Genomic DNA, 13,389 nt, shown 5'->3' with positions numbered 1-13,389 from the left:
TTAAATCAGTCCTTTTACCATTTTCTAAAAGATGCAAGCATCTTATAGAATTTTAACCCTATTTATCACTTCTAGGGTCTTCCCAGGTGATGCCAGGTGATGCCAATGCAGGACATGGAAGAGACGTGAGTTCAATCCCTAGGTTGGGAAGATCCCCTGGAGGAGAACCCAGCAACCCACTCCAGTACTCTTGCCTGGAGAATCCCACAGATCAAGGAGCCTGGCGGGCTATAGTCGATAGGGTCACAAAGAGTCAGATAAGACTGAAGCTACTTAGCACGCATATATCACTTCCATACCTTTGTAGTATTGATGCCATATATTTTACTTTAACATATTTTGTAAGCTCCATAAAACATTTGCATTATTGCTGTTATAAACAGCTTTTATCCTTATATTTATCCATTTTTCATTTTCCATTCTTTCCTGCAGTTCCATGTACCTGGCTCATTTTCCTAATCTGAAAAAGATTTCTGTGGTTTGAAATTTTTTTCTTTAGTATTTCTTAAAGTACAAATGTGCTGGCAATGAATTTTTAACCTATATTTATATGAAATGTCATTATCTCACTTTTAATTTTTGAAGGCTATTTTTGTTATGTATAGCATTCTATTTTGCCACATTTTTTCTTTCTACACTTGAACGGTTTCATTCCATTGTCTTCTGGCTTCTATGGTTTCCATTGAAAAGTCAGCTGTAAGTTTTATTGTAATTCTTTGAAGATAATGTGGTAATGTGTCTCTTCCTCTTATGTGTCTCTTTTCCCTTTTAAGATGATGTCTTTTGTTTTCAGCACTTTGCCTATAAAACTGTCTCGTGTGGTTTTCTTTGGTTCTGTCTGCTTGCAGTGTGCTAAACTCCTTGTATTTGGGGGTTACTGCCCTTCTAACTTTGAAAAATTCTCAGGTACTTTCCTCTCCAAATCAGAACTACCCCATTTCCTCTCTTCTCCCCTTCTTGAACTACAATTACACAATTTTAATAAAGAGAGGAAGACTCCCTATTTTCATTGTATCTCATATGTCATTGTTCTATATATTGCAGTCTTTACCTCTTTCTATGCTGCTGACCTATCTGAATATTTTCTTCTGACATGTTTTATATTTCACCAATTACCTCTTAAGCTGTGTCTAAACTGCTATTAAACCAATTTAATGGATTTTAATTTTAGTTTTCATGATTTTGTTTTAGGATGCTTATTTGATTATATTTTTATAAATTTCAAATACCTTGAAATTCTCCATCTTTTCATTCATCTTGTCCATCTTTTCTGTGATTCAATTTAACATATTACTCATAGCTATTAAGTCCTTGTCTGGTAATTCTAGTACTTCATTCATCTGCTTGTTTGCCTCTATTTTTAAATTGGTTATTGATCATACTTGCCTGCCCTTATACATGTTTAGTAATTTTTTTAAAAAAATATGCCACACATTATATACAAAAGAATTATAGAAGCTCCAGATGAAGGTTTTTCTGACTCTCTGTTACACAAATAGAATGAGGGAACTGATCACTTCAATACAATGAGGGAATGATCTGGGTCAGGGCTGACTTGCACTTTTAGTAAGTCTCAGCCTATTTCTGATTTGTTCTTGTTCTTTGGACATGCTCTCCCTTCCCTCCACCCCCCAGCTTTTGATTGAGAAACTGGAAAGTCTTTGACTCCTCAGCTCTAAGTAATTATGAGAAATTCAGTTTTTCTCTTTGGCGTTTTGAGCCTCTTGATGATGAGAGCACCAATGTTTGTGGCAATCTCCTCCCTTTAGAGCGGTAAAGTACTGTTAAAGCGGATTTCACTTCACTTTTTGGAAGTTTTTGGACTAGCTACTCAGTCTCCCACACAGACCCAGAACTCAAAAAATGTTCTCTGGGCACATTGTATTGTGTACTCCTATAGATTCCAACCACTCCACTGGCTCTACAAGGTCACCGAAAGCTTTGCTGTCTTCTTTATATAGATCCTCAGCCTAAGCCAAACAAGATCCTCACACTCAGCCTAAAATTGGAAAATGCTCTAGAGGCTGATTACCAACTCATCTGGGAAGGGCTCTTCCTTCTCTGCATTTTATCTCATCTAGACCTCATTATCACAGCTCTGTGACATTTTTAATAATATGATTTTATAATTTATCTCTTTTATTCCTATTTAATGTAATCTGGCCTGCCACAGCCTACTATATCCTACTCAGAGAGAAAATTCTCCTTCCCTTAAATGTTTAAGACATATTTAAACGTACACTTTTCTTTATATGTCTAGAATTTCTCAGCATCTATATTCTCTCTTTGAACAAGTTAAGTACACTTTCACTCCCCTTTCCCACCCTTGAATACATCCCACATTGAGATCATCTGGGGCTTAGTTCCTGAGTGGTGGTTGTCATTGCTACAGCTGCTATTAGACTTAGCCACAAAATTTTACTATTTTTTTCATAAGTGTTTCCTGTATCCCATGTCCTTTTTAGCCTTGTATTAATTTTTGTTTTCTTTGATGACAGTAATTCTTGAGTAGTTCCTTCAGAGAGTCTGTGAATAATACTTTTTTCAGAGTCTGTCCCAAAGTTTTCATTTTGCTCTCTCTTGAAGGCTAGTTGGGTTGGGTATAGGATCTTGAGATCAAAACAATTTTCTCCAGAAATCTGGAGAATTCCATTGTCTTTCAAAGAGAAATTATTTGTCAACCTGATTCTTACTCCTCTGAGGATAAGCAGTTCTCTCTGTCTCTCTCTCTCTCTAACTTTATCTTTTAAGACCATTCTCCCTGATATTTTACCACAATGTGTCCAAGGGGTGAATCTCCCTACTTCCATTTATATGTTTAGCACTTGATTGATCCTTTGAATCTGAAGACTCTTGCCTTTCTTCAGTGGAAATATTCTCATTGATTAATTATCTTCCTTCCTCCATCTTTCTGCTTTTGGAACATCTACTAAACACTAGATGAATGTTGAAACTTCCCTATCTAGTCTCTTTGCTATTTAACTGTTCTTTTTTTTCCCCATTCTCTTCATCTCAGTCATTTTACCCAACAGTTGAGAGAATCCTTTAGCTTATTTTTAACTCATTAATTTGTTCTTTCTTTCTCTATTCTTTTTTTGACCACACTGCACATTTTCCAGGATCTCAGTTCCCCAACAAAGGATTGAACCTGGATCTTAGCAGTAAAAATGTGAATCCTAACCACTAGACCACCAGGAAATTCCCACTAATTTGTTCTTTCAAAATAAATTTTGAAATATTTCAATGATACACAAAAGTGTAAAGAATTAATAATACAAAAAACATACTGGCACACATCACCCAATTTTGCCAATTATTACCATTTCCCTTATTTTCTTCATATTTTTATTTTTAAGAAATAAAACATTACCAATATAATTGAAGCTCTTTTTATTCTCTTACCAATTCCATTCCCTTCCTTCTCACTTCAGGGATAACAGTTATATCAACTTTGGTCTTTATAACCTTAAAAATACCTTTTACAAAAGTGTTTCTATACTATATAATTCATTTAAGGGTGCTATGTCATAAATTGTAGCATTTGTGTAAAATTGTGTGACCACATTACAATCAATATATAAAACAATTCCATCACTCAGAAAGGTATCTTTGTGCCCCTTTGCAGTTGATCCTCTGCTCTGATCCTGGCCCTAGACAACTGCTTTCTGTCATCATAACTTTGCCTTTTCAATAATTTCAAATAAATGTAATTGTATAGTGCATGGTCTTTTAAGTTTGGTCTATTTTACTTATCATAATATTTTTGAGATTCAGTCATGTTTTTGCATGCATTACTTAATGTTTTAGTACTTTTTATAGCTGGATAGTATTTCCAAGTATGGCTATACAATAATTCCTTTATCTGTTACCAGTTGATAAACATTTAGATTACTTCCAGTTTGAGTCTCTTCTGTGTAATAAAACTATGAACATTTATGTACAGATCTTTGTGTGGACATATGCTTTAATTTCTTTTGAGTAAATAACTGGAAGTTGAATTGCTGTGTTATGCGTTGTGTGTGTTTAACTTTATAAGATTCTAACGTACTGTTCTCTGAAGTGACTCTGCCATGTTGCACTCCTGCCAGAAACCTATGAGAATTCCAGTTGCTCTATATCCTTGCCAACACTTGGTATTGCCAGTCTTTTTAACTTTAGTATGTAATGGTACCTCATAATTATTTTAATTTGTATTTCTCTAATGACTAGTGAAGCTGAGAATTTTTTCATGTAACTATTTCTGTTCATATGCTTTCATGGAATCTTTTGCCCATTTGTTCTGTGTTGTTTATCACATCACAAGAGCTCTTTATATATTTTGAATATATACTTTTTATATGTTTTCATGTAAATTTTATTGGAGTATAATCATCCATATTACAGTGAATGCATCAAAAGTATATCTATTATTTTCATGTTTTAACTTTACATAGTAGGCATTATACCAATTTATCATTCTGCATAGCCTTTTTTTTTTTCACTCAGCATTATATTTTTGAAATTTATCCCTTTGGATACGTGTAGCTCTAGATGATTCATTTTGTCTGTTGTATAGGATTCTATAATGTGACCAAACCACAATGTGTTTATCCAATCTGTTGGATTATAGGCTGTTTCCAATTTTTTGCTATTACAAACAGTTTTGCAATGAACACACTTATACATGTTTCCTTACACACAAACATAAGAGTTTCTCTGAGCATATACCTAGAAGTGGCATGGGAGCTGCATATCTTTAAATTTATTCCAATTTCTCTTTGGCTATATTCATTCTACTATTCAGCCAACCTACTGAGTTTTAAATTTGAACAATTATTTTAAAATTTCAAGATCTCTTAGTGATTCATTTTAGTAACAGCCTGTTCTCAATTTATGGATATGTTATCTTCTCCAGTCTCCCTAGGGATGGCAATCATACTACTTTAAAGACTTCTTTTTTGTGTGCTGTCTCTCTTAAGTCATATTCTCTTTAGTCTTATGTCTTCTCTTTGTTAAGTCTTATGTCTCTCTTGCACAGTGTTGATTTTCCTCAAATGCTTGGGTGTTCTTGGTTTTCTCCTCACCTTTGCTTTAAGGATCACTTTTTTGCCTGTTTCTGAAAGATGATTTCAACCATAAGATCTTGCCTCTGATCATCATTGTGAAGGAGTTCTGCCAATGGTGTGTGATAGAAGTTGGTCTTCTTCCTACTTCCTAGGGTATCACTGGATTCCTCAGAGCATATTCTTTGCTCTCAGACCCAAACATGTTCACTCCCTATGCTGGTTTGTGGGTAAATTCCCTTGACATCAGCTCCTCAGCACAAGGGTCATTGTGGAGGGCAGCTGGGCAGAGATGGGGCAGCCTGGCTGCTCGAAATGCAGCCTCTCGATTGCTCAATCTCATGATTGCCCCAGGTCCCCCATGCTGCTCTGGGTACCCCCTGATCCCGTTGACTCTGAGCTGGGAGCATTCCTGGAGCCACCCCGACTCCTTGCACAGTGATGCTCTCCTTATGTGTTTTAGGCTATGGGCTCCTCTGTCAATCCAAGCCTATCTACTTTCCATCTTTCAGGAATTCCACAAAGTTTCTGGTCCACTGAGGACTTTCTTCCTTGATTTATACAACTGTTACAATAGAATACATTTACATTAATACATATATTTTCTTCTGTTATAACTAGAGATTTGAGGAGCTAGGACTGGACCCAGTCTGTCATTTTAATCCAGTCTCTCATGCTTCTTTTCTTTAAGTCCCAGCTTCTCTGTCTTCCTTGGAACGCTTGGTCCTTGGGTCTCTCTGTCTCTCTTTGTGTCTCTGTCTCCGGCAGTGGTTCTGTTTCTTTGTCTTTCTCTGACTCCAGTTCTGATTCTATTTACATCTTTCTCCTTGGCTTCTTTCAGCCTTTCTGCCTCACCATCCCCTAATCTCGGTGGCTGGTCTGCATCAGTGGGAGGCTCTGGCCCCCACGGCTGGCTGGCTCTGGAGCAGTTTGTGGGTGGGGGAGCCCCAGATTGCTGCAACGTGGAACAAGGATTTCCAACACATGCTCCCTCTGGCAGCCTGCCACCACAGCTCACTGCCTGCCAACATCACACTTCAACTTAAAGAGGGAAAACTGCCAGACCAATGTTTTAGCTACAGCCCCGTGTCAGGGTTGCATGGGGGATCTCACCGCAGGCCCTGCCAGCAGTTAGAGCTGTGAGGGGACTGGGGAAGGGGCTCGGGGCTGCTCAGTGTTGGTGGGGGGTCCTGGCTGCCACTCTCTCCCATCTCACTCACACTGAATATCAGTAGGTTTGCTTGGAATGTACTCTGAGTGTCTCCCAGGATGGGGGCTCTTCCTGGTCTTGGTTCACACCTGGGCAGGTAGACAGCTTGTGGTCCTGCTTTCTCTCCTGCCCTATGCCATCCACAGCGTGGTCACCCTCCTCCGTCTCTGGGCAGAGTAGCTCTGTGCTGTGAACTGAGACACAGTAAGCTCAGAGAATGGTCTGGAACTGAGGAAGTCAGTGGAATCACTCTGGTTTTACTGGTCAAGAGTTAGGAAATGTCAGCATTTCCTAACATTTCATTCTCACCAATGAAGACATTCCCCTCCCTCTCAGTGCAAAAGTTTTTTCTTTTCTAGAAGTGTACCCCTGCCAGCCGAGAAGTGCCCATCCTTGCTAGTACAGACATGCCCATCAATTCTAGCAAACATAGGGATTCCTATTCATATCAGTGTAGAAGCACACCTTTCTGCTTGTGAGATGCACACTTCCCCTCTAGTATAGACTCACCCGTTCTTTCTTTCATGAGAATCATTCCCAGTTCAGCCATTTCAGATGCTTCTGTTCTGATCCGTGTAGAAACATCCACAGCTGTGCACTCTATTCTCGCCAATACAGAAGCACCCTATTCCTGACTCCTGCCGGGACTCAATTTAGATGTCTCTTCTTCCAGGCAGCCTTCTCATTCTTTCCTGCATGTGCAGAAGCTCTCATTCAGGGCAAGGGAGAAACATGCTCGTTTCCACAATGTAGAAGTTCCTGGCACAGTCAGTGCACTGTTATTTCTCCCAATGTGACTTTGTCCAGTGTTCCAGGAGGGATGAGCCCATTCCAGACCCAGGGATGATGCCTTTTACTTATTTTTTATTATCATTTGCAAAATTGGAGTGTAGTTGCTTTAGACGTCCCAGGTGGCGCTAGGGGTAAAGAACTGGCCTGCCAATGCCAGGAGACATAAGAGACATGGGTTGGATCCCTGGGTTGGGAAGATCCCCTGGAAGAGGGCATGGCAACCCACTCCAGTATTCTTGCCTGGAGAATCTCATGGACGGAGGAGCCTGGTGGGCTACGGTCCATAGGATTGTAAAGAGTTGGACACGACTGAAGAGACTGAGCGCACATGCGCACATAGTTCCTCTACAATGGTGGGTTAGTTGCTGCCGTACGTACAACAAAGTGAATCAGCTCTCTGTGTACAATATCCCCTTTCTCTTGCGCCTCCCTGCCACCCCGGTCCTCTAGGTCATCACAGAGCACCAAGCTGAGCTTCCTGTGCTACGTAGCAGCGTCCCACTAGCTGTCGGTTTTACACACGATAGCGCATGTATGCGGAGAAGGCAATGGCACCGCACTCCAGTCCTCTTGCCTGGAGAATCCCAGGGACGGGGGAGCCTGGTGGGCTGAAGTCCGTGGGGTCGCACAGGGTCGGACAGGACTGAAGCGACGCAGCAGCAGCAGCAGCACATATATGTCGATGCTGTTCTTTCACTTCATCCCACCCTCTCCTTCTCCACTCTGTGTCCACAAGTCCATTCTCTTTGTCTGTGTCTCTGTTCCTGCAGATAGGCTCATCAGTGTCAAATCCTCCTTTTAAGAGTCTAGTGGTTCTTAGAGCTTCAAATATAAAATTAAGCATGCATGTGTGCTAAGTCACTTTAGTCGTGTCCAGCTCTTTGCAACCCTATGGACTGTAGCCCGCCAGGCTCCTCTGTCCATTGGATTCTCCAGGCAAGAATTCTGGAGTGGGCAGCCCTGCTCTCCCTCAGGGGATCTTTCTAAACCCAGGGATCCAACCCATGTCTCTTATGTCTCCTGCATTGGCAGGCCGGCTCTTTACCATTAGCGCCACCTGAGAAGGCCGCATGTAAGCACAGCAGTACCCATTCTAACTAGAAATAGTGATTATTGAGAACACAGAGGTTCCCAATCCTATCTGGGCAAAAGTGCCCATGGGTGTGGAAGCATCTCCTGGTGGGAGTGTAGAGGCTCCCAGCCCTGCCAATGTGGACACACTCCTCTGCCACTAGAGGCAGGCAGACTCTCTCAGACACCTGGCAGACCCTGAAGGAGCGGGTATCAATGAGGGAGGGCAGCTGGAAAGGCAGGGTGGGGAGCGGGAGCCACTTGATCAAACCGACAGCCTGGCGGAAGTGCCGGTTGCCAATATAAACAGATAAGCACTAATAATCACTCTTTCCTAAAAGCCCCACTTGCGTGTCCCATTTTCCTGAAGACGCCACCTGCACAGCTGCTCCTAATCAAGGACCATTTAATTCGTTCCCAGATCATTGTCTGCACTAATTGTCTTAAACAAACCGAAGTTCATTTCACCTTATTCCCCAAGGGCCTGGAGGGCTTCTAATTACCTGTAGGTGCTTCTTCACACAGCCCAGCTTCATTAAGGATCACAATATGTTCCTCTAATAGGTTTCCCATTAAAATCCAATGGGTTCCCATCAAAATGAGTTATGTCCCAAGAAAAAAATCCACTAAAATATATTTTAATTAAAATGAATTAGATATTGCACATGTCTGCTTCTACCAACAGGTTGCACTTGGGACCAATGCTGGCAGAAAGCTGAGGGGAGAGGTGTGAAAGAGAGAGGATAGGAAGGGGCAAGAAAGTTCAGTTGTGGGGAGGAGTTTGGAATCAGACAGTGGTGAAGCCACTGGCATTGTGACTTTAGGCAGTCACCTTATCTCTTTGAGCTTCAGTTTCTGCATATTTAAAAAGGAGACAATAATTCCTAAGCTTGCAGTTTATTTTTGACTGGAATAGATATCATATATATATATATATATTATATATATATATATATATATATATATAGTGCTTCACACAGAAAAAAATACTCAGTAAATGTCATTATATATAACATTATCAATAAATATTGTATTAGTCAGCCATGCTGAGTAACAAACAACCCCCCCACTCCAATCTCAAAGGCTTACAACAACAAATCTTTATCTCTCCGAAGAAGGACTGCAGGTTAGCCCTGCCCCTTGTGTCTTCTTGTTCTGCAACCCAGGCAGGAGGATCAGCCCCTCCCTGGGATATGTCATTCCCATGGCAGAGGGCAAAGGGCAAGAGAGCAAGCTGAACTATGCACCTGTGTTCAATGTTTGTGCTACACATTTGGGTGTCACGTCACTTTCTTTCCAATGGTCAGAGAAACTCACTCATTTGAGCGTGGCCCTTGTGCTGAGAACACTACCCACTTACCAGGAGGCAGGGCAAGGGCGGGGTTTATAATCTTCCTACAGGAAAGGAATGAATAATTGTCAACAATAAAATAATATGCCACAATCCTATCACTAGTGATTATGGCAATGTTTCTCAAGTTTGCCTTGCAATAAAAATCTCCTTGGGATCAAAATAGAGAGAACTGAGTCCCAATTCAGAGCTACTAAATCAAATTCTCTAGAGGAAGGTCCTAGGAATATGTATTTTAATGTGTCTCAGATCATCTTTATCATGAATAACATTTGAGAAACATAGATTTATGGAATAATGGATAAAAACTTTGATTCAGAGAGATCTGAGATTGCAAATTGTCTCCACCATGTATTAGCTGTGTCATCATTGGAAAGATTCTTAACCTCTGAACCTCTTCATTTGTGATAACATGTGCAAACCATATAGCACAGTGTGGTACAGGGCAATCCTTCAATAAACATTAGCATTTCCTATTTAAAAAATAACAATAATAATGATAATCAATACATTGCAATAAATAGTAACTCTAAGAACAATAGTATTAAATAATGATAATGCTAATAATAAATATACATAATATAAATATAATAATAATGTACAGGTAAGAATTCAACAGGAAGAGCTATCTACAACCATTGGCTTTTGCTCTGAACTTCTTAGTAACCGTCCTTGACCCCAGCTACACATTCGAATCACCTGTGGAACTTTAAAACATCCCAGTGCCTTGACCCTATCCCTGGAGATTATGATTTAATTAGTCCCAGGGGTGCTCCATGCTGGTCAAGCTCCCCAGGTATTGCTACTATGCAGCCAAATGTGAAAACCATTACCCTAGGGTCTTGCTACTCAAAGTGTGGTCCAAGGACCAGCAGCATCAGCATCCCCTGGAAGCTTGTTAGAAATGTGGAATCTCAGGTACCATTCTGAACCTGAAGAATCAGAATTCAAAGTCTGACAAGACTCCTAGGTGATTTTGCACTTGTAACATTTGAGAAGCACTGTCTCCAAGGACCTCATTCCCCACCCCCTGCCCCACCTCTGGCCCAGTGGTTTCACCCTTCATCCTCTCAGTAGCATTCAAAGCTAATGTTCCATCTTTTTAATTTTTAATTTAATTAATTTATTTATTTTTGGCTGTGCTGGATCTTCATTGCTGAGCAGGATTTTCTCTAATTGCAGTGAGTGGGGACTACTCTTCATTGCAGGGCACGGGCGTCTTATTTTGGTGGCTTCTCTTCTTGTGAAACCGGGTTCTAGGTACACAGGCTTCAGTAGTTGCAATGTGTGGGCTCTAGCATGCTGGCTCAATAGCTGTGGTGCATGGGCTTAGCTGTTTCATGCCGCATGGAATCTTCCCGAATCAGGGATTGAACCCATGTCTTCTGCATTGGCAGGCAGACTCTCCACCACTCTGAGCCACCAGGGAAGCTCTGATATTCCATCTTGAAAACCCCTCTCCCCTGTCATCTTCCATCATACCACACACTTCTGGTTTTCCATATTTTTGGCTTCTCATCTTTTCCTTCACAAACACATCTCTGTCTGCCTTTCTCTTCCTCTCATTGTCTTTCTGTCTCATTCTCTCTTCTCTGTCACTTTCCTTGTCTCACTATCCCTCCTTCTGTGTGACCGTCTCTCTCTCATCTTTCTTGTCTCTCCCGTAAGCACATTTCAGTTTCTCTATTGTCTTCTTTTTGCTAAAAACTCATTTTCATAAAAATGAATAGGCAGCTAAATATGGCCCCCCAACCCAGTTTTATGACTCATTTCAAATAAGCAGCCAAAAAGGCAGCCCAGCATTTCTGAATCTCAATACCAAAGTCAGAAGAGAGAAGCTGATTGGCTCTGCTTGAGTCAGCATCCAGCCCTGGTCCAGCCAGCTGTGGTGAAGGGAGCAGAGAGATGGGGATACTAACAGGGTCTGTGGAACTCTGCTCTGGGAGAGGGGCTGGTCTCTAAGGAGGGAGGTGGGGGGCTGGAAGAGCCCAAAGGATGCTCACCACACCCGCCTGCCCAGGTGGACCCACTTGGTGATTGGTTTTGACTTGAATCAAGCTTGACTTGCCCATCCCTTTAGCCACTGTCATCTGAACTTCTGGTGGGTCCCCATTGTCTTCATTCCAGCACAGGCTACTTCTGGTCTTGGAGCCTCAGCTTCCTCATCTATGAAATGGTGACAACAGCCCCTCCCGGCAAGGCAGTTGCAAGATCCTACATGCCATCATGTGGGCAGAGCGCCCAGGGCCCTGTTGATCAAGGGACCATGACACATTCAAGTTCCCTAAAGTCCCAGAAGTTCCCCTGGTCTTTACCTGCCCACCCCCTCCTCCTTCTTCCTCTCCTGCCATCACCATGCTCCCCCACTGCCAGTGTGGTCCACAGATACCTTGTGGTCACACTTGGTTAGACACACCGCCCCCATCACCACATACGTATCACTAATTTGGAACACACACCAGGGTGCCCACACTTAGCTATTGAAACCACAAGCTCTGATCATCCTTTCAGTCAACTGAGCCTCATGGCCAGCCTGGCTGGGCTCCTTGCAGACCAGCCATTGCCACCCAGCCCCCCTACTTGAAATCAGGTGGGGGATACCAGATGGTGAAGAAGGGAGGCAGGAAACCCCAGTGTCTATAGGACACCAAACATTCCAGGTGCCTCTCAGGGCCTCCTGGGGCACTGTCCACATTATGTGGACAGAAGCAGCTATTGCTTTATGTTTCTTGTTGTTGGCATTATTTTCTCATCCATTGAGCAAATGTTCCCCATCATTGTCTGGGTAGGGCGCTAGGCACTGGAGACTTGGAGATGCAGTCAAACAGGTGCTGAGCTTGGGAACCTCAGCCCACGATCTAAGGCTGGCCAGGTCTCACCCACCTATGGATGCAAAAAAAATCACCTGCAGATACACACCCAGTCCCCCAGCCCACCTCCTCACCCCAGAACTCCAGTCTACCTCAAACCCCCCACCTGCCACCCCCATGAGATAGTTCTGGTTGTCCCCAGTGGAGTCTTGCATGAGCCCATGAACCTGACTGGGTTGTGTTGCTCTCTGTTTCCTCTGCCTCTCTCACTGGGCCATGGTCCTCTCTGGCCCTGAGGGCACTTAGGCTGGCCCCTGAGACATTCAGTCTGCAGCACCAGGCTCTGCTCCACCCAGACCCTGCCTCGGCCTCGGCCCAGCCTCAGACTTCTTGAAGACTCCCACGCCCGAGGCCCAGGCAGCTCCTGGGTCTGTGACAAATCACTTTATGCTCAGTCAGGAGGCCCCTACAGCAGAGATGCTTAAGCCCCAGAGTGATGCAGCTTCATTAGAAACTGCTTTTTCAGTTCAAACCGCACAACAGCTCTCTCCCTTGGGTGTGGCACCAGCCTCACTGGGATAGTTGAAGTAGGGAGGCTTCAAATCTGGAATGCTCCTTTTTGCTCAGGCCCTGTTGCATACTCCAGAATCCATATTTTCTAAAGATTAATTCTCCCTTTGAGGCCCTGCAGCCTCTCCCTGTATCCTGGCTTCCTCTGGCCATCCCCAGCTGCAAGCAGCAGAAACCCCAACCCCAATGGCAGAACGTCTCGTCTCACAGAGGAGAACCCTGCGGGGAGGCAGGGCTCCTCCCAGCTCCACGGCTCTGTGCTGGGTTGGTCGGGGGTGTTGCTTAGCAGGTGTTCACTGGCCCCCCTCCCCTGGGGTGGGTGGGTGTACATCCCAACCTGCCATGCTGGGCGTGGCCGTGGGGCTCTCTTTGGCCTTTGGAATGTGAACCAAGTCCCTAAAAGTGCTTGTGTGAGTTAGACTGTCTTCAAGCCCCCATGATCTCCCAGGAGAGGAGCTCTCTCCCGCTCACTGCGGCTCCTTCAGCCCTGGCCCCAGAATAAATACGTGTGGAACAGACCGGAACCCAACCCACAGCCTGCAG

The sequence above is a fragment of the Dama dama genome, chromosome 11 (genome assembly GCF_033118175.1).
Source record: "Dama dama isolate Ldn47 chromosome 11, ASM3311817v1, whole genome shotgun sequence".
Classification (NCBI taxonomy): domain Eukaryota; kingdom Metazoa; phylum Chordata; class Mammalia; order Artiodactyla; family Cervidae; genus Dama; species Dama dama.
Note: the sequence above shows the minus strand (reverse complement) of the source record.